Raw genomic sequence first — 18,839 nt, forward strand, 5'->3', positions numbered from 1 at the left:
GGCCAGCCCCTCTATCTCTTTGTTAGTATATATCCTCCGAAATTTCATTTCTAATTTTTCCTTCATATTGTGCCCTTTCTATTTTTATAATTTAAATATGGCCAATTTTGCTAATTACCTCGAACTCTCTGCTAGATACCACATTAGCGCAGGTATACGGATTAGAGTGCAGGCCGCAGGGCCTCAGCGTGCAAAGCGGACCGTGCGCCTCCAGCAGTCAAAGGGTTAATTACACAAACCGCTAAGAAGTACTAACAACACAACACTGCTACTATAATCAACAGCGGTAAAACACGTGGACTACAAAAAAAGAGGGAACAAGCAAATTCTCACTCTACAAAAAGCGACAAACATATTGATGCGCTACAAGTGACAACGTGCAAAGATCATTACTCGACACAGGCAAAGCCTTTACACTCACTCGGTTGGCGTGGAGGGGGGGGGGGGGGGGGGGGGTAAATGGGCGGGGCTTGTGCAACTTCCCGGGCTTTCGCTAAAACATTTCCTGCCCGCTCTGCATCTCGCTCTTTTCCTCCTTCGGCACCTGTCAGTACTACGTGGGAAACGGTGCTCGCCACTGTTGGCAGCTGCTGCCCTCTCGCGTCACCCCTCTTCACTACATGGAGGGTCCACCACCATTTCACCCCCTGCACTGTTTTTCGGGCCTGGACCTTCACTACTAAATGCGACAGACGCACTGCCTTGACTGAATAATTCGTTTGAGCAGTTGCCAGAGAGCAGTTTGCCAGCGCGAGAAACAAAGTGCTACTGTGCATACATGGCTACGATGATGTAGAACTTATGCGCTTGCTACTTGCGCTGCTCCTACATTTCTCGGCCCATTTCTGGTTGTAGTAACATGTGAGGTAACTGATCTTCAGTTGTTACCGTTAACGCTGACCGTCGACTGTGTGCAGTAGCAACAGCAAAAACTTTTATGGGGACGAGGTGATGCAAAGTAAGATTATTTGTTAATTGTGAAAGTGTTCTGTGGATATTAATTATGTTTGAGAATATGGAAATTCCATTATAATATGTTGTTTTCAGACCACAAGGTAATGGAAGAGTTCTTTGTTTTCCATTCACCTCGCACCCAAGAACCCCTTAATGCCCCACACCTGAACCATTGTAGGACAGGTAAGTTATTGAATTCTATAGAATTCATAAAGAATGGTTCGGTAAGAGCCAAGACCTGAAGCAGAAGCAGCAATTCTGGGACGCGATGTCCATTTTTATCAGGGAAGCTTCGGGAAAGACGTTTTCGCCAGCGCAGTGTGAGAACAAATGGTGATGTTTGCTATGTACTCATAAGGGCATAGTGGACAACAATAAGAAATTGGGGAGAGGTTGAGAAGATTTCGTGTACCTGAAAGAAATGGACGAGATATTTCAGAAGAAGAGCATAATTTACCCTGAGGTCTTGCTTGATGGTGCAAGGAAGTTACATTCAATACTTTGTACATTCATCACGTCAGCTACTTTAAAAGACTTCTAGTTCATAACGGTTTTTGATGTACATTCTTTAAACGTTGCGGCGGAGGCAACGTCCAGCAAACAACCAAGTGACCAGGTTGTTCCCGGGCTATCAGGATACTTGAAGGTTAGTTTTTTCTAATTCTCACTCTGATTCTGGAAAGTTTAATTCTTTGATTGAAATGCTTGCTGAGGGTGCATTTTATGACATTCATACAAAGCTACTGAAGTATGTTGAAGTGCATTTTAAGGAGCATTTTCCAAGCAAATGATTTCTGATTGTTTCATTTGTGCTGTACTATCTTAATTACTAAATGCTAACAGTCCATGTGAGTGTGAGCATTGTAGTTTCATAGCTTTTTGTTGTGTATGTCCTTTTTTCTGTATCCTTTAATTTATGGTTTGTGTGTGGATACGAAATGGGCAAAACTCATGGGTGCAATTTACAACTCATCAGTATTGGCCTATGGAATAAAAGGAAAAATAAGTAAGGACTGGTATGAGCAAAATTTGGAAGAAATGGAACCAGTCACTGAGGCTAAACAGAAAGCCATGCTTGCTTACAAAAGAAACCCAAATGAAAGACCTCGAAATGATCTACGAAAAGCAAAGAACAGGGCACAGCAAACATCCAGGAGATGCGCAAATAACTACTGCCTGAATTTATGTGCAGGTATATAGAAAGCGGGCGATTCTGGGGATGCTAAGGCAATGTACAATGATATTAAGAAAGCAGTTGGACCAACTGTCAGAAAAAGAGCTCCTCTGAAGTCAAAGACGGGTGAAGTCATTACTGATAAAGGCAAATAAATGGAACGCTGGGTTGAACACTACCAAGTTGTATGCAGCCGAGAATGAAGTTAGCAAGGATGCATGTAATGCCATCAAACGAATGCCAGTTATGGAAGAACTAGATGAAATGCCGACTATGGAAGAACTCAGTAGAAAAATAGATTCTCTTGCTAACGGAAAGCCCCAGGTGAAGATGGGATCCCTGCAGAGGTTATTAAGTATAAGAAGCCTGTTCTTCTCAAACATTTATATTCACTTATCGCAACCAGCTGGGAAGAAGATTATGTCCCAGTGAGTATGCAGAATTTGAGGATAGTTACTCTATATAAACAGAAAGGGAGCAGAAGTGACTGCAACAATTACCAAGGCATTTCATTACTAAGTGTAGCCTGAAAAGCTTATGCAAGAGCCATCCTAATACGATTACAAATCTCAGCTTCCAGAATCTCAGTGTGGCTGCAGGCCTGGCCAATCAACCATAGTAATTATCTTCTCCTTAAGACAGCTACAAGAGAAATGTCGTGAGCAGCAGAGGCCACTTTATATTGCTTGCATTGACCTTGTTAAAGCGTTAGATTTAGTGAGCAGAAATAGGCTTTTCAAACTGTTGCAGAAGATTGTATGCCCACCTAAACCACTAGAAGTAATTCTCTTTCCATGAGAAAACACAAGCAACAATCTGCTTCAATGGTAAAACAACAGAAGCATTCCCTATTAATAGTGGTGTGAAACATGGGCAAAGCCTTTACACTCACTCGGTTGGCGTGGAGGGGGGGTAAATGGGCAGGGCTTGTGCAATTTCCGGGGCTTTCGCTAAAACATTTCCTGCCCCTCTCTGCACCTCGCACTATCCCTCTGTCGGTACTACACGGGGGCACAGTGCTCACCCCTGTTGGCAGCTGCTGCCCTCTCGCGTCACTTCTTTTCACTAGGTGGAGGGTCCACCACCATTTCACCCCCTGCACTGTTTTTTGGGCCTGGACCTTCACTACTAAATGAAGCAGACGCACTGCCACGACTGAATAATTCATTTGAGCAGTAGCCAGAGAGCAGTTTTCCAGTGCGAGAAATAAGGCGCTACTGCACATGCGCAGCTACGATGACCTAGAACTTCCGCACTTGCTATTTGTGCTGCTCTTACACTTCTCGGCCCATTTCTGGTTGTAGTCACGTGTGAGGTAGTTGATCTTCAGTTGTTACCGTTACCGTAAAACATCTACCGTGTGCAGTAGCAACAGCAACGACTTATGGGGACGAGGTGATGCAAAGCAAGATTCGTTAATTGTGAAAGTGTCCTGTGAATATTAATTATGTTTGAGAATATGGAAATTCTATTATATGTATGTTATTTTTAGACTATGAAGCAATGGAAGAGTTCTTTGTTTTTCATTCACCTCGCACCCAAGAACCCTATCGTTAATGCCCCACACCGGAACTGTTGCAGGACAGGGAAGCTACCTTGAAAGTAGTTGAATTCTATAGAATTCATAATGAACGGTTCGTTAAGAGCCGAGACCTGAAGCGGAAGCAGCAATTCTGGGACACAATGTCCGTTTCTACCATGGAAGCTTTGGGAAAGATGTTTTCGCCAGCGCAGTGTGAGAACAAATGGCTATGTTTGCTACATACTTATAAGGGTGTAGTGGACAACAAGAGATTGGGTAGAGGTCGAAAACATTTCGTGTACATGAGAGAAATGGACGAGATCTTTCAGAAGAAGAGCAACATTTACCCTGAGGGCTGGGTTCATGGTGCAAATAAGCTACATTCAATACTTCATACATTCATCACATGAACTACTTTAAAAGACTTCTAGTTTACAACGGTTTTTGATGTACATTTCTTTAGACGTGGTGGAAGCAGCAACCAATGATCAACCTAGCGACCAGGCTGCTCCAGGGAAAGTTTAATTCTTTGATTGAAATATGCCTACATGCCTGCTAAGTGTGCAGTTTATGACATTCATACAAAGCTACTGAAGTATGTCGAAGTGCATTGTATGGAGTATTTACCAAGCAGATGATGTGATAGTTTCATTTGTACTGTCCTAGCTGTTGATTTCTAAATGCTTAGAGTCCGTGTGGGTGTGAGCATTGTAGTTTCATAGCTTTTTGTTGTATATGACCTTCCTAATTTCTGTATCCTTTAACCTTTTGACTGCTGTTGACAAGTTTACCCATTACACTGCGTGCCGCTCCCTGGGTGCTAATGACAAGTATAGTCGCGGCCGCCGGTTTTCACCTGAGCACTGTTGACGAGTTAAGTCGCGCCCGCTTGCCGGTCCCTGAGCGCTGATCAAGAGTATAGGCGCACCACTACCCGAGTGCTGATGACGAGATAACTGACAGCGGACTTCCCGTCCCATGTCTCAGTAGCCTTTCACAATTCTGGCCGCTAGCTTGTCTGTTGTGAGCCTCGGCTTTGCACTACAGTTCACTGTTCATCGGAATTTACATCAGTGTTCTTCAAGTCGTGTATTTTACAAAGAAAATGGCGAGACGTTGTGGTTGCACTGAGGAAGAAATCACGGACATTCTTACGAGGAGCGACAGTGAGGTTGAACTAACTGATTTTGACAAAAGTGATAGCTCTTCCAGAGTCCGAAAGCTCTATTCATAAACTGTCCAGGTCAGCAGAGGTGTCAAAACAGTCATGTTTCAACAAGAGATGTTAGTTGTTGATCTGAAGAATCAGAAAGTAATAGTGAAACACCTATGAAGAAAGCACGTCTTAGTGATATATTTGACTGGAAAAAATGTCTTTCAGCCAGTTAATCACGCATTTGATGATACGCTGTCAGGACATTTGTGTCAAATAGGGAATGAGTCAAGTATTCTGTCAGTTTTCATGTTGTTCTTTACACAAGAACTGATGAAATATATGGCTGACGAAGCAAATCTGTTTTATATATTCACCAAGGAGAATACTCCCGAATCAGTGCATTCTCGAATCTCAAAGTGGAAAGATGCTAGATATGAAGAAATGTATTGTTTCATAGCTGTTTGTCTTCTGATGGCTCACGTGAAAAAACTGAAAATTAGTGAATACTGGACCAGAAATGATGTTCTAACTATGCCAATTTTTAGTGAACTCATGTCAAGAGAGTGCTTTTTGTTACTTATTAGAATGTTACATTTCAGTGACAACTCTGCCAATACTGGAGGAGACAGATTATTCAAAATTAGGAACACTGTCAATAAAATTCGTGCAGCTTTCCGTTGTGCATTTAATCCACATTAGAAACTCTGCATTGATGAAAGTTTGTTATTATTCGAAGGATGCTTATCTTTCAGACAATTCATTTCATCGAAACGGAGTAGATTCGGTATAAAAACATTTGTGTTATGTGATTGTAAGACTGGCTATGTCTTGGATTTCATTGTTTATACAGGGGCATCAACAGAAACAGAGTTCCATAATTTAGGAGAAGTGGTGACATAGTGGCTACACTTATGAAGCCCTATTTAGAACGTGGACATACCCTCTACGTCGATAACTGGTACGCAAGCCCAGACTTGTTAGCGTGGCTTCACAGTCATGGGACAAACACATGTGGTACCACCTGTAAGAACAGACACAACATGCCGAAACTTCAGAAGAAACTGGAACGTGGAGATATTCAATTTATGTGTACTGATAAAATGCTTGCTATAAAGTGGTGTGACCAAAGGGAAGTGTGGATGTTGGCCACATGTAACACCACAGAAATGCTTGACACAGGAAAGATTGACAGGAATACTGGAGAAAAAAATTAAGAAACCACAAAGCATTGCAGATTAGAACTGTAATATGGGAGCAGTTGACCGTTCTGATTTGCTGCTTAGCTGTGTCGGATGTATACGGAGAACAATAAGTGGTATAAATAGTTCTTTTTTCACATTCTAGATCTGTGTGTTTTAAATGCTCATGTCCTATACAGATCACTAACAGGTCGTAAGACGATGATAGAGTCTCATCTATCACTGGTAAGGGAACTTACAGAAACGTATGCATTAGAGCTTAGAAAAGCTGGCAGAGGAAGGTGTTCTGATAATCCTCTTTTTCCATACATTATAAGTGAGCAATCCAAGAAAAGTGCACTAATGCGTAGATGCATTGTTTGCTGGAAACAAAAAGTGTGCCGAGAAAGCAGGTACGAATGTAAAACTTGCAAGGTACCATTGTGTGTTGTACCCTGTTTTGAAAAATACCACACAAAACAGAATTACTAATAGCAGCATAGAACGAATACAATAATGCTATTACAAAAAAACTTCGAAAACAAAAAATTATAAAAAGGGAACAACAAAATAAAAATGTTTTTAACTTGTGAATTTGATGTGCTAACAAAAGAGATTTCACAGCTTTCAAATGTTGGCAAATCAGTGGAATACTTATGTGCAACAATCACAAGTATTGTACAAATTTCATCAAAGAAACAAAATTACGCATTATCGGGTAATTACAAAGCACAACAAATATTGGGGCAATTCAGCAATACAAACAGTAGGCCATGTAAAATTTCTTATCACACCAGAATACGAATTTAACGACATGAAATAGAATTGTTCTTACCGTTGCTCACAAATTCTGATGTAGTGCGATATGAAAGATGATCTGTATGTCGCTATCTCCTATAAATGTTCTGCACAACAAAAATAACATACAGTAATCTATAATCTATGGCTTACTTTATTCGTTCTCGAGTTAGTACGATGAGGAACGCACGGACATTATAAACGGGTATCCAAGAAAGAACAGTAAACTATAGATGTAAAGCTAACGAATCACGTCACTTTTGAAAATCTACAAAAATAGGGCAAGAAAACTACGAGCAAGGTATCATTTTTGGTGATGGAAAATAGATTTCCCAGACAGTTTTATTCTGTAGTAATTCACCTGCAGGGGAACTACGTAGTGAGAGCATTTACGAGTATACTGTATCAGCCGTGATGAGACAATATTTCGCGTGGAGTCACAGTCACTGCAGAAATATTCAACACAGGACGGGTGGGGCAGCGAGGGGCGCTCCGCCCCAGGCGGCAGATCGAGGGTCAGCCGCATTAGCGCAGGTATACGGATGACAGTGCAGGCCGCAGCACCTCAGCGTGCCAAGCAGATCGTGCGCCTCCAGCAGTCAAAGGGTTAATTACACAAACTGCTAAGAAGAACTTCTAACAACACAACACTGCTACTATAATCAACTGCAGTAAAACACGTGGACTACAAAAAAGAGGGAACAAGCAAATTCTCACTCTACAAATAGCGACACACACATTGATGCGCTACGCTTGACGACGTCCAAAGATCATTAATTGGCAAGGGCAAAGACTACACTCGCACTCGGTTGGTTGGAAGTGGGGAGAGGTGGTTAATGGGCAGGGCTTGTGCAATGTCCGGGGCTTTCGCTAAAACATTTCCTGCCCCCTCTGCACCTCGCACTATCCCTCTGTCGGTACTACACAGGGGCACAGTGCTCGCCACTGTTGGCAGCTGCTGCCCTCTCGCGTCACTTCTTTTCACTAGGTGGAGGGTCCACCACCATTTCACCCACTGCACTGGACCTTCACTACTAAATGCAGCAGACGCACTGCCGCGGCTGAATAATTCATTTGAGCAGTAGCCAGAGAGGAGTTTTCCAGTGTGAGAAATAAGGTGCTACTGCGTATGCACAGCTACGATGACATAGAATTTCCGCACTTGATACTTGTGCTGCTCGTACACTTCTCAGCCCATTTCTGGTTGGAGTCACATGTGACGTAGCTGATCTTCAGTTGTTACTGTAAAACGTCGACTGTGCAGTAGCAACAGCAATGACTTTTATGGGGACGAGGTGATGCAAAGTAAGATTATTTGTTAATTGTGAAAGTGTTCTGTGGATATTAATTATGTTTGAGAATATGGAAATTCTATTATATATCTGTTATTTTCAGACTATGAGGTAATGGAAGAGTTCTTTGTTTTCCATTCACCTCGCACACAAGAACCATATCGTTAATGCCCCACACCAGAACCGTAGCAGGACAGGGAAGCTACCTTGAAAGTTGTTGAATTCTATAGAATTCATAATGAACGGTTCGTTAAGAGCCGAGACCTGAAGCGGAAGCAGCAATTCTGGAACGCAATGTCCATTTCTATCATGGAAGCTTTGGGAAAGACGTTTTCGCCAGCACAGTGTGAGAACAAATGGTTACATTTGCTACATACTTATAAGGTGTAGTGGACAACAAGAAATCAGGCAGAGGTCGAAAACATTTCGTGTACATGAAAGAAATGGACGAGATCTTTCAGAAGATGAGCAACATTTACCCTGAGGGCTGGGTTGATGGTGCAACTAAGCTACATTCAATACTTCATACATTCATCACATGAACTATTTTAAAATACTTCGATAGTTTATAACGGTTTTTGATGTGCATTTCTTTAGATGTGGTGGAGGCAGCGACCAACGAACAACCAAGCGACCGGGCTGCTCCAGGGAAAGTTTAATTCTTTGATCGAAATATGCCTACATGATTGCTGACTGTGCCTTTTATGACATTCATACAAAGCTACTGAAGCATGTTTAAGTGCTTTGTATGGAGTATTTTCCAAGCAAATAATTTCTGATAGTTTCATTTGTACTGTCTGACCTAGGTGTTAACTAGTAAATGCTAAGAGTCCATGTGGGTGTGAGCATTGTAGTTTCATAGACTTCTTGTATATGTCGTTCCTATTTCTGTATCCTTTAATTTATGGTTTAAGTGCATAGGTTATTTTTACATTCATCCTCTAAGGTAGCTGGATGCATCACAATTTTGTTTTACCACTATGTGTAAATATAAAAAATCTTTTTTCGATTCATATTTGCGAGATCTCGGTCGAAAGTTTTGTAGGTCGCCAGTTCTCTCAGTGGTAACTGTGGGAGTATAGTGGATGTTTATGTGAACTTTATTCATTTTTAAGTGTACTCATTCATTGATAGTTCAATTCAAATTTCTTTATAGGCAGTAATCTGCCAAGCAAGTAAGACCCCAGTTTGCTTTGTAAACTAGTAATGCCAATAATCTACTTGGTTAGAGGCACTGTAAGTCATTTCTTTATTTTTGCATTGCTTAATATGCATTTTATCCTTGATAAGTATTGCACCATCTTCCAGTTTTTGATTATTCCTTCTAGAGACATTTAAATTAATTGTGCCTAAAAGTATTGCTATTTCACCAAGTTCATTCTCTTTATCCAAGGAAATCTGATTTTACTCTGTATTTTTAGTGCCTTCTTTCAAGTGCTACATTATTTTTATCACTGGGTAAATTCTAACATGGCTATGATGGAATACTTTTCTGTGCCACACTTCTGTATGAGCATGTAGACAATTTTTATGCACAAGAAAGGACTCTGCAAGTACATCCCCCCCCGCCTCCCCCACAAGAAGCTTAAAGTCAAGAGTTGTACACAAAGAGATACCCAAGAAGGGAGGAACAATTATTTAAAGGAGTGGCTTGAGATGGAGTGCGGAAGACAGGAAAAGCGAGACCAGAGGGGAAATGAGAAGCTGGAGCTGAAACGGGCAAGCCTGGAACTGAAACATGCTTTGCTGGAGGCAACATTGGCAGCCAGTAAGCAACATGCAGAGCGTAATATGCTCCTCAGGAAGTATTTCGAGGCTCGGATGTGTTATCCTCCAACATTTCATTTCTAATTTTTCCTTCATATTGTGCCCTTTCTATTTTTATAATTTATATATGGCCAATTTTGCTAATTACCTCTTGAACTCTCTGCTAGATACTTCAACTTTAAATAGGGGTTTGTTAGTGGTAAGCGTGGGAATTTGATAGGTATTTACCACTCTTTCTATTGCTGATAAAATGCATGGCATTGTACCAGTTGTTATATTTTCCCATTATGTTCATGTATGTTTAAATGTGAGCTGTAATTTGTCTAATCTTGTTGTCCCAATCCCTGCAGGAGTTATACGTAGGGGACTAATACAGTCTTTTAAAGCTGGTCTTAAATCTTTGTAAGTAGGGTTTCTTGGGACACTTTCTGACTATTAGTCTACCAGTTATTTAAAGCATCTGTGAAACTTTCATGGATCTAACATGTGACCATTTGTTCAGACTGTCTATGTATACTCTGTATACCTCTTTCTGTTTGGTATGGGTCTCTCACACTTGAGCAGAACTCTAGGGCAGGTGGCAAAGTGATTTATAAGCAATCTTCTTTGTAGACTGACTGCATTTCCCCTGTATTCTACCAATAAACCAAAATCTGATGTTTGCAATGTCTGTCCCCAAATAGATACTTTGGTCAATTCGGGACTGTGTGGCTATTTGTTCTTTCATTGCTCTATTTTTCCTCCAATATTTTCTCCCCAACATGTCTTCCCTTCAGAACAGCTCACACCAATTAATGCTTATGCCTTTGGAATCCTAAATTTGAAACCTTAGTGTGGGGATGGGGAGGGGGGAGGAGAGCCACTTATTTATAATTAAATGCTAAGATATTGCTTGTTCATTTGTTCCCACCTATCCGTAGACACGTTTCTTAGGCTGTTGTCATTTGCCCTGTTTAACTCCCAAAAAATTAATTCCATTACTCATTTTTTATATTTTGTCATTTGATTTACAAAAATGCTTTGCATGTTATTGGCCCTAAGAAATTTTATTCTTTCAGTTTCTTGATAGCTATGTTAGATTACAATGAACTGCTAGACATTAATTTGTAAGTGCCATTCACAGTGAAGCACAGTTGCTCCTGTAAAATTACCTTTGCATTCATTCTGTCCTGTTTTGTGTATCAATTGTCGTATTGTTCTAATTCATTTCTTGAAATGTCTTTAGAGTTACTTGAACTTTCACCTATTTGACCAGTCATTAAAATTTTTGGGTGTCTATATTAAGTGTAAATTAACTTATTTTCAGAGATGGTTCTGTGGGATTCAGTGGTTTCTGTTCAGAGATTTCTCCACATGGTACAGCAAAATTAGGTGCAAATGCTAGGTAATTTAAAGTTCATTATCTTCCCATCCAGATAAGCCATGCGACTGATTTACAGCTCCATGACATATGCAATTCCCACTCCAGTGCCTTGAAGCCAGTTCACTGAACCACTTCCTCTACTGTTCCACTCCAAGCATGTGGGGAAAAATTCACTTGAATCAACTGGTTTGGCTTCAGATTTCTCGTATCCATTTCCCTGTAGTTGCACATAATATTTTCACATTTACAGGAGAAATGTCATTTCATGACATCCTCATACCACAAAGTAAAGTACATTTGTTTTCATTGCTGCCACCCAAACTTGCATATGACAACCCTCTATTTTGTGACAATACAAAACAAGCGCCCTTTAAACTTTTTTGGGGCCTCCAATCTTGTAAGGATCCCATATTGTGGAGCAGTACGGTGGCAAAGGATGGACAGGTGTACTGTAAGCATCCTCTTGTAGTGCTGTTAAATCTTGAGTGTTCTGCCAATCAGATACAGTCTCTGGTTTGCATCCCCAACATTTTCTGTGTGGTCACTGCCTACAATGCTACAAAGAGGGCCTGGGACTGTCACACTTTGGCCATCGTTCCACATATTTATTATTAAGGACCTAGGACATGTCATCCATAAACTGTGCTTTTGCAACTGTTCCATGTTTTAGATTTACCAATTTTGTTTCCTTCTGAAACAGGGAATTCAATAACTGGTGTGACTAACTACAGTATTTATCATTAATATCATTAATTTGAACCCAACAATTACGTTTGTTATTGTCACTGTTGCATTTCGAAATCTTTTCTGTCGTCTTACTTTCTCTTTTTGTTTTTCCCAGTAGTTTCACTTTGTATTCACCTTCTTTTTACCGTAATCTACTATACAATTTTATCCCGCCTATATATACTCAACAATACCTCACCCACTTCCAAACCATAACAAAAAAAATCACACAGATATAACTACAGTATGTTATGGATTTAAATTTACTTGCACCAAAATTAGCTGATGCAGTAATCGTTTGACTTTATTCTAAATGATTTCAGGAACCACATAGCTTTGTCCTGTTTCCGTACTAAAGTCCTTATGAGCTCAACATCTTGTCATACACACGATAGGGCGTTAGCTCATTGTTTTTACAGGTGGAAGCTGAGGGCATCAGATGCTATCTGTGAACAGCAATGAAGGATTAGTGATTATAATCTGTAATTGTGAACTGTGTATTTGGTGGTTATAGTTAAACTATAACGAGTAGAAGAGAAAGTGTACCGACCCCGCCCCCCGTTAAGTTAACACAGGCAGCATAGGATGGGTGGCATGCCTGTGAACGATGAGCAGCACTGTCGCTTTAGACAAGTTCCCGCAATTTTGCTTTATCCAAAGGTGTGTTTCGCTATTTTCTGTGCTTATTTTTTGAGTGTATTTATGGTGTGAGGGAATGTTGAATAGCTGAAGTCTGCAGTGTGTTTTGTTTAGGGATATAGTTACTTATATTTGAAGAAAAAAGGATAAAAATGCCAACGTGCAAATGTGGCTACCGAGAAAGTAAAGGTAATCATTTTTTTAGGCCTCCACAACAAGAAGTAGAATTTGCAAAATGGGTCGGAGCAATTCCTCAGAAACACAGAATTGTAACTGTCAATTGTTTCATGTGTGATTCACATTTCTGTGAGGAACTTATAAAAGCTGACATGTTCGTCATCGAGGGTAAACAAGTTAAAATTTAAAGACAAAGTTGGTCTCTAAAATAAGAGCAGTTCCTCATTCACTTCAAAATATACAGAAATAGCTATCAAAAATATTACACAAAAGACTACGAGGTAATGGAAGAGTTCTTTGTTTTCCATTCACCTCGCACCCAAGAACCGTATCGTTAATGCCCCACACCAGAACCGTTGCAGGACAGGGAAGCTACCTTGAAAGTTGTTGAATTCTATAGAATTCATAATGAATGGTTCGTTAAGAGCCGAGACCTGAAGCGGAAGCAGCAATTCTGGAACGCAATGTCCATTTCTATCATGGAAGCTTCGGGAAAGACGTTTTCGCAAGCGCAGTGTGAGAACAAATGGCTATGTTTGCTACATACTTATAAGGGTGTAGTGGACAACAAGAAGAAATCAGGTAGAGGTCGAAAACATTTCATGTACATGAGAGAAATGGACGAGATCTTTCAGAAGATGAGCAACATTTACCCTGAGGGCTGGGTTGATGGTGCAACTAAGCTACATTCAATACTTCATACATTCATCACATGAACTACTTTAAAAGACTTCTAGTTTATAACGGTTCCTCATTTACTTCAAAGTATACAGAAATAGCTATCAAAAATATTACACAAAAGAAAACCACCACCAGTAAAACACTCAAGAGAGTAGCTGCTGTGAAGAAAATGGTCAACAAGAAGTTCCAATGTTTCCCAGTGTTTCATCCATCGAGGAAAACGTATGAAAGGTAACAGTTGCAGCGCTCACTTCACTAAAGAGAACAAAGTTTAAGAAGCTGGAAGTTGGGCAGTTACGCAATAAACTAAGAACAGCGAATACAGAAATCCATCTACTGCAAAAGCAGCTCTCAGATGAAAAGCGTAAGACAGCTCAATCAAATCTTAGATCATTCCAAACTGAGTAAGAAACAGAAAATGATTGACACTATGATCAATGTCAATTAAAAAGCACTAAGGGAATGTGGTATGACAAGTTTCTTACAAATGAAGTCACCCAAAGGATACAGACATTATTTGAAGCATGGTTTGTTGCCACTTCTTTCTGATACACACCTTCGAAATTTAGTAAAGGGTCTCAAATGCTCATATGGGATAAATACACATGCTGTGGAGGCAATTAAGAATTATTTTCAGGAAGAACAAGATGAAAACAAATGCTTAGGTGTGCTGATTTTTGATGAAATTAAGCTCCAAGAAGAACTGCAATTTAATAACAATTCCCTGAAAGTTGATGGTTTTGTCAATTTACGAGAGTATACTCCTGACACCTGTAAGAGTAACTTGCCAATCATGCTCTCATGTTTATGTTTGCTCCTGTATTGCATAACTGGATCCAACCTGTTGCTGTGTATGCAAGTTGCAATGCAACTCCAGGCGATGTCGTCTTGCAGATATTAATTCAAGTGATTATCCAGCTGGAACAAGAATTACTGCATTCACTTTTGATGGCAGTCAACCGAATAAAAGGTCTGGCAATGTCTGAACTAGTGCCAAAAAAATAAAGTAACTGGCTCTATATCAAATCCTGTTGACAAAACCAGAAGAGATTGGGCATTTTCAGACGCTGTTCACACAGTAAGGTGTGTAAGAAATGATTTCTGTGATAAAACTCAAGTACTTTTTAACGATGAGATCGTCAACTATAATTTTTATCGCAGAGTCTATCAAGAAGATAATTTCCCAGGATTTGGCGGATTAAAAGTTTGCCACAAGTTAACTTCCACCATCTTCAACCCGACGTCATTTCAACAAATGAATGTAAGATTAGCCCTGCAGTTATTCAGTAACACAGTAGCCTAAGGCATAAAATTCTTCAGGGACAGTAAAGCAACAGGATTCAAAGGCACTGAATCAACAGAATCTTTCACTAGATATATGACCAACATCATGGACACAATTCTTCATTTCCTAAGGATGCATTGTACAAAAACGCAGAGGGTCAGAAAACATTAATGAAATGGAAAACCATTCTCGCCGATAAAAATAACAGCTTTGCTTCCGAAAGAACTCTCCAGCCTCTAAGAGTAACCATTGAAAGTACATTGGAGATATGTGAATATTTGTGGGAAAAAGGTTTCAGCTATGTCTTGAGTGCAAAATTTGATCAGGACCCACTTGAACGTCATTTTGGTATCTTAAGGTCCCTGAGCTGCAAATGATCACCTGTCAGTAACAGACTTCTTGAGCTTACACATGTTACAGTGCGTTTACATTCCTGTAAAACTAGCCCTATCTCCCGGCGGAAGCTGCGAACATAAACGTGAATTTTCATATATGTATGCCAAATGCAGACGTTAGCCAGACATTTGCAGCAATAGAACAGACAGTTCTGGAAATTGAAGACATAATTAAAAAATGCTCTGTGTTCCACATAACTTCACAGAGGCTCATCCCAATCCACAACATATTCCAGAGAGTCTTGAAAGCACTGTGCCTAAGTGGAAATTCGTCTGACATCCCATTCTCTTTACTTACATCTATTAGAGATTACGGCTCTTCTACAGGAAAGACATTGCTCACACAGCCATCAAAAGATTTCTTCTATGTTCTTATGCAGGTGGAAAATAGCCGTGGTAAAACTCCGTGAGGACAGTTTATGGGGAGACATTTATGACTGCCTCAATGGTTTGGAAGACCTAAGTGTTGAAATATCTAACGGATGCTGCGAACATCATGTGATGGGCAGTTTCCAAGCTGATTCTCCATTATATGAAACGCCAGCTTTTCACTCGCATTAAACATTCGGAATGAGTAAGTCTTCAAAAACTTCCAAGACCGCCCGGAAACTATCCAAACTAGCTGACAACTGATGTCTACTGAGGCAAGTTAATCAAATCCATCGACCTTTCATACGATTACATAAATTTTATGAATCAATAACTTCGTGTGCAGCGTGTATTTCTGTGGGTCACAAGTGGAGCAATTGACATCTGGTGGCGGAACCTGTGAACTTGCGGAGATGGCACACTTTCTTCAACTCGCTATGGTTAAGCTGTAATTGTAAACTGTATTTGGTGATTATAGTTAAATTTTAATTGTGACTTGTCTATGTGATTGTAGTTAAATTGTAATTGTGAACTGTATATGTGGTTAGATTATAAATTGTAATTGTATATTGTAATATCCCACCCTCCTCTAGCATCCTGATTCGGGTCTTCCACAGTTTTCCCAGATCATGTCAGGCAAATGCCAGGATGGGTCCCTAAATCCATGGCAGTTGTTTGAATACCCTTTGTGCGCTTATAATATTGGAACAATTAAAGTGATAAAAAATGAAAGCTTTTTTCAATTCCTGTCATTTACCACTACCATAAATTACCTCATTTTATGTTTATAATCTGTATATTTTACAAATCATTTAACCTTAATGTCTATTGGCATTTGTTTTCCTGATTGGGCCATCCCAAACATTTTCTCAAAAGTACAATGTGCAACTTACTTGAACCATACAAGGAGTGTAACTGATCACATTGCAACTTATACCAGACCAAACTCTGGACACTAAATCTGCTCTATGTGAACACTGACACTGAGCAAAATGTTACAAACCCTGGTTCTAGCCCCTTATGGAACAGGAAATAATCCAAATTAGTACTGGCATGAATTTTGTACTTGAAATTGTTTCTCAGGATTTATATATAAACTGTTTTCTGTAGTAAAGTAACAATGTTTAGTCATAATTAAGAACAAAGATTGCAGATTTTGACAATGGGGATAAATAGCTTCTTGTTATTCTCTACAGTCAGTTTCATTATTGATAATCACATGAGAATTACAAATGACAAATTTTTGGGACATGACAACAGAAGTGTAGCTTTATATTTACTGGAAATTTGTTTTTGTCGACAATCGACTCTCAAAGATTGATACTACGAAATAGAAAATTCTTTTGGCGAGACTAAAAATCCAAAGGTCTCAGGCTCAATCCCCAGGCCATTGTAAACTGTAGGTCCTCTTGTCAGTTCAAATGTTGGAGGAAGGCAACGGCTTGTCATAAACATGACCATGCCAAGTACAGTATAGTTACATTCAAAACAACATTCAGATTGATGACTGCTGTTTTTCAGCTAGTGGGTACGTGATTATGAATGAACAAGACATTAAGCAACTGTTACTGCACATTTTTGTCTTGCCTTCTAGATGGATACACACAATGTGAGCATCAATTCTGAACCTAGGGCAGTTCCACGAGTAATGGAATGAGTGATTTTTTTCACTTTGAGGATGAAGACCAAGTACCATTATACAACAAGTTAACTGTATTGTCAACATAAACAATTTTTTGTAATTGTTTATGTTCCTTTCTTGTAATCATTGTGTGGAAAATACTTTGATATATAGTGGTCTCATAATACAATAACTCAGCTATTTCCAGAAAAAATGTTATGGAGAAGAATTAATGAGAAACTGATACAGAAGATACATGCCTCAAATATTTCACTAACTAAATTTAAAAAAATTGTTATTTTGGGAGATTCTTTTGCAGTAGACTACAAAGGAAGTTGTTCATATGAAAGCTATATTGAATTTATTTATATACCAGCATTTGCAGAGTTTCCCCGCAGAAAGTATTCAATTAGTTTATGTTGAGGAAGGAAAAATTATTGGGTCATGTTTCTGCAACTACTCTAATTTTTTGAGAGTTAAAAAGGACAAATGACAACAGCCTAAGAAATGTACCTACGGATAGGTGGGAACAATGAGCCATTTATGATTAAAACAGGGTGATGGTCTATTACCATTACTCTTCAGCCATTTGTAATACTTAGGGAATAATACAATGAAAACCTTGAGAAAAAAATTGGAATGAAGAAAGATCAAGCACTTAAATTGCTTGGGATTTACAGACTATTTAGCATTAACTTGCTATTAATATGAAGTCCAGACAAAAAAAATATAGCACAAAATCAGGATCCAAGATATCACTGGAGAAGAATATGGTGCTAACAAAATGGCTCTGAGCACTATGGGTCTTAACATCTGAGGTCATCAGTGCCCTAGAACTTAGAACTAAAACCTAACTAACCTAAGGACATCACACACATCCATGCCCAAGGCAGGATTCGAACCTGCGACCGTAGCGGTCACGCGATTCCAGACTGAAGCACCTAGAATGGTGGTAACAGACACTAGTAAAATAAGAAACAGGTGAAAATAGTGAAGCAATTTGAATACCATATCTAGGAGAAATTATAACATACAACATGAACAGGAAACCTGTTTGGCAAGAAAAAACCAATACAATTTAAAAACTAATATGGTCTACATTAAAAACTAAACAAAATTATGACACTGCAGTGACTGATCTGCAGAACATTCACAACTTAAAATTTTTTAAAAGTCTTTCAGAGACTCAGGACCTGTAGATAACACTGCCTGACAGTATTCCTATAATTGAATAGCTGTGCTGAAACCAAATACTTAAGGAGTTACAGTATTCCATTCTTTAACATTGTTTCTTAAAGCAGCTTATGTGGAAATCCTTTGATGTGTCTCTTACTTCCCTTTACATGTCTTAGCTGTTGATTATTCTGGGACAGCCCTCTATTCTTCCTCCATAGCCTGCAGTTGGCTTCCTTCACCTTGAGCTCTGGTGTGTAGTTCGTGACAGCACACCCTAACATCCACTTCAATAATACGATCTAGAGAGGAAAAACAAACAATAAGAATCAAATGTACTGCTACCTCAGTAAAGTATGTTTTATGCTTTTGTCAGCCAAGGAACTGATGAGTAGAAATATCTCAACATCAGTGTACCATGCTCTTTCACTCAATCCTAATGTCAGAATGGTGTTATTTAAAAACCAAAGAGACATGTAAAAAAGTATTCCAAAAACTATGTATTGCTCCACTTCCATGCCAGTGCATATTGGAGATACTAAGCTTTATCAAGCTAAATATTGGCAGCC

Source organism: Schistocerca piceifrons, chromosome 11 (assembly GCF_021461385.2).
Source record: "Schistocerca piceifrons isolate TAMUIC-IGC-003096 chromosome 11, iqSchPice1.1, whole genome shotgun sequence".
NCBI lineage: Eukaryota > Metazoa > Arthropoda > Insecta > Orthoptera > Acrididae > Schistocerca > Schistocerca piceifrons.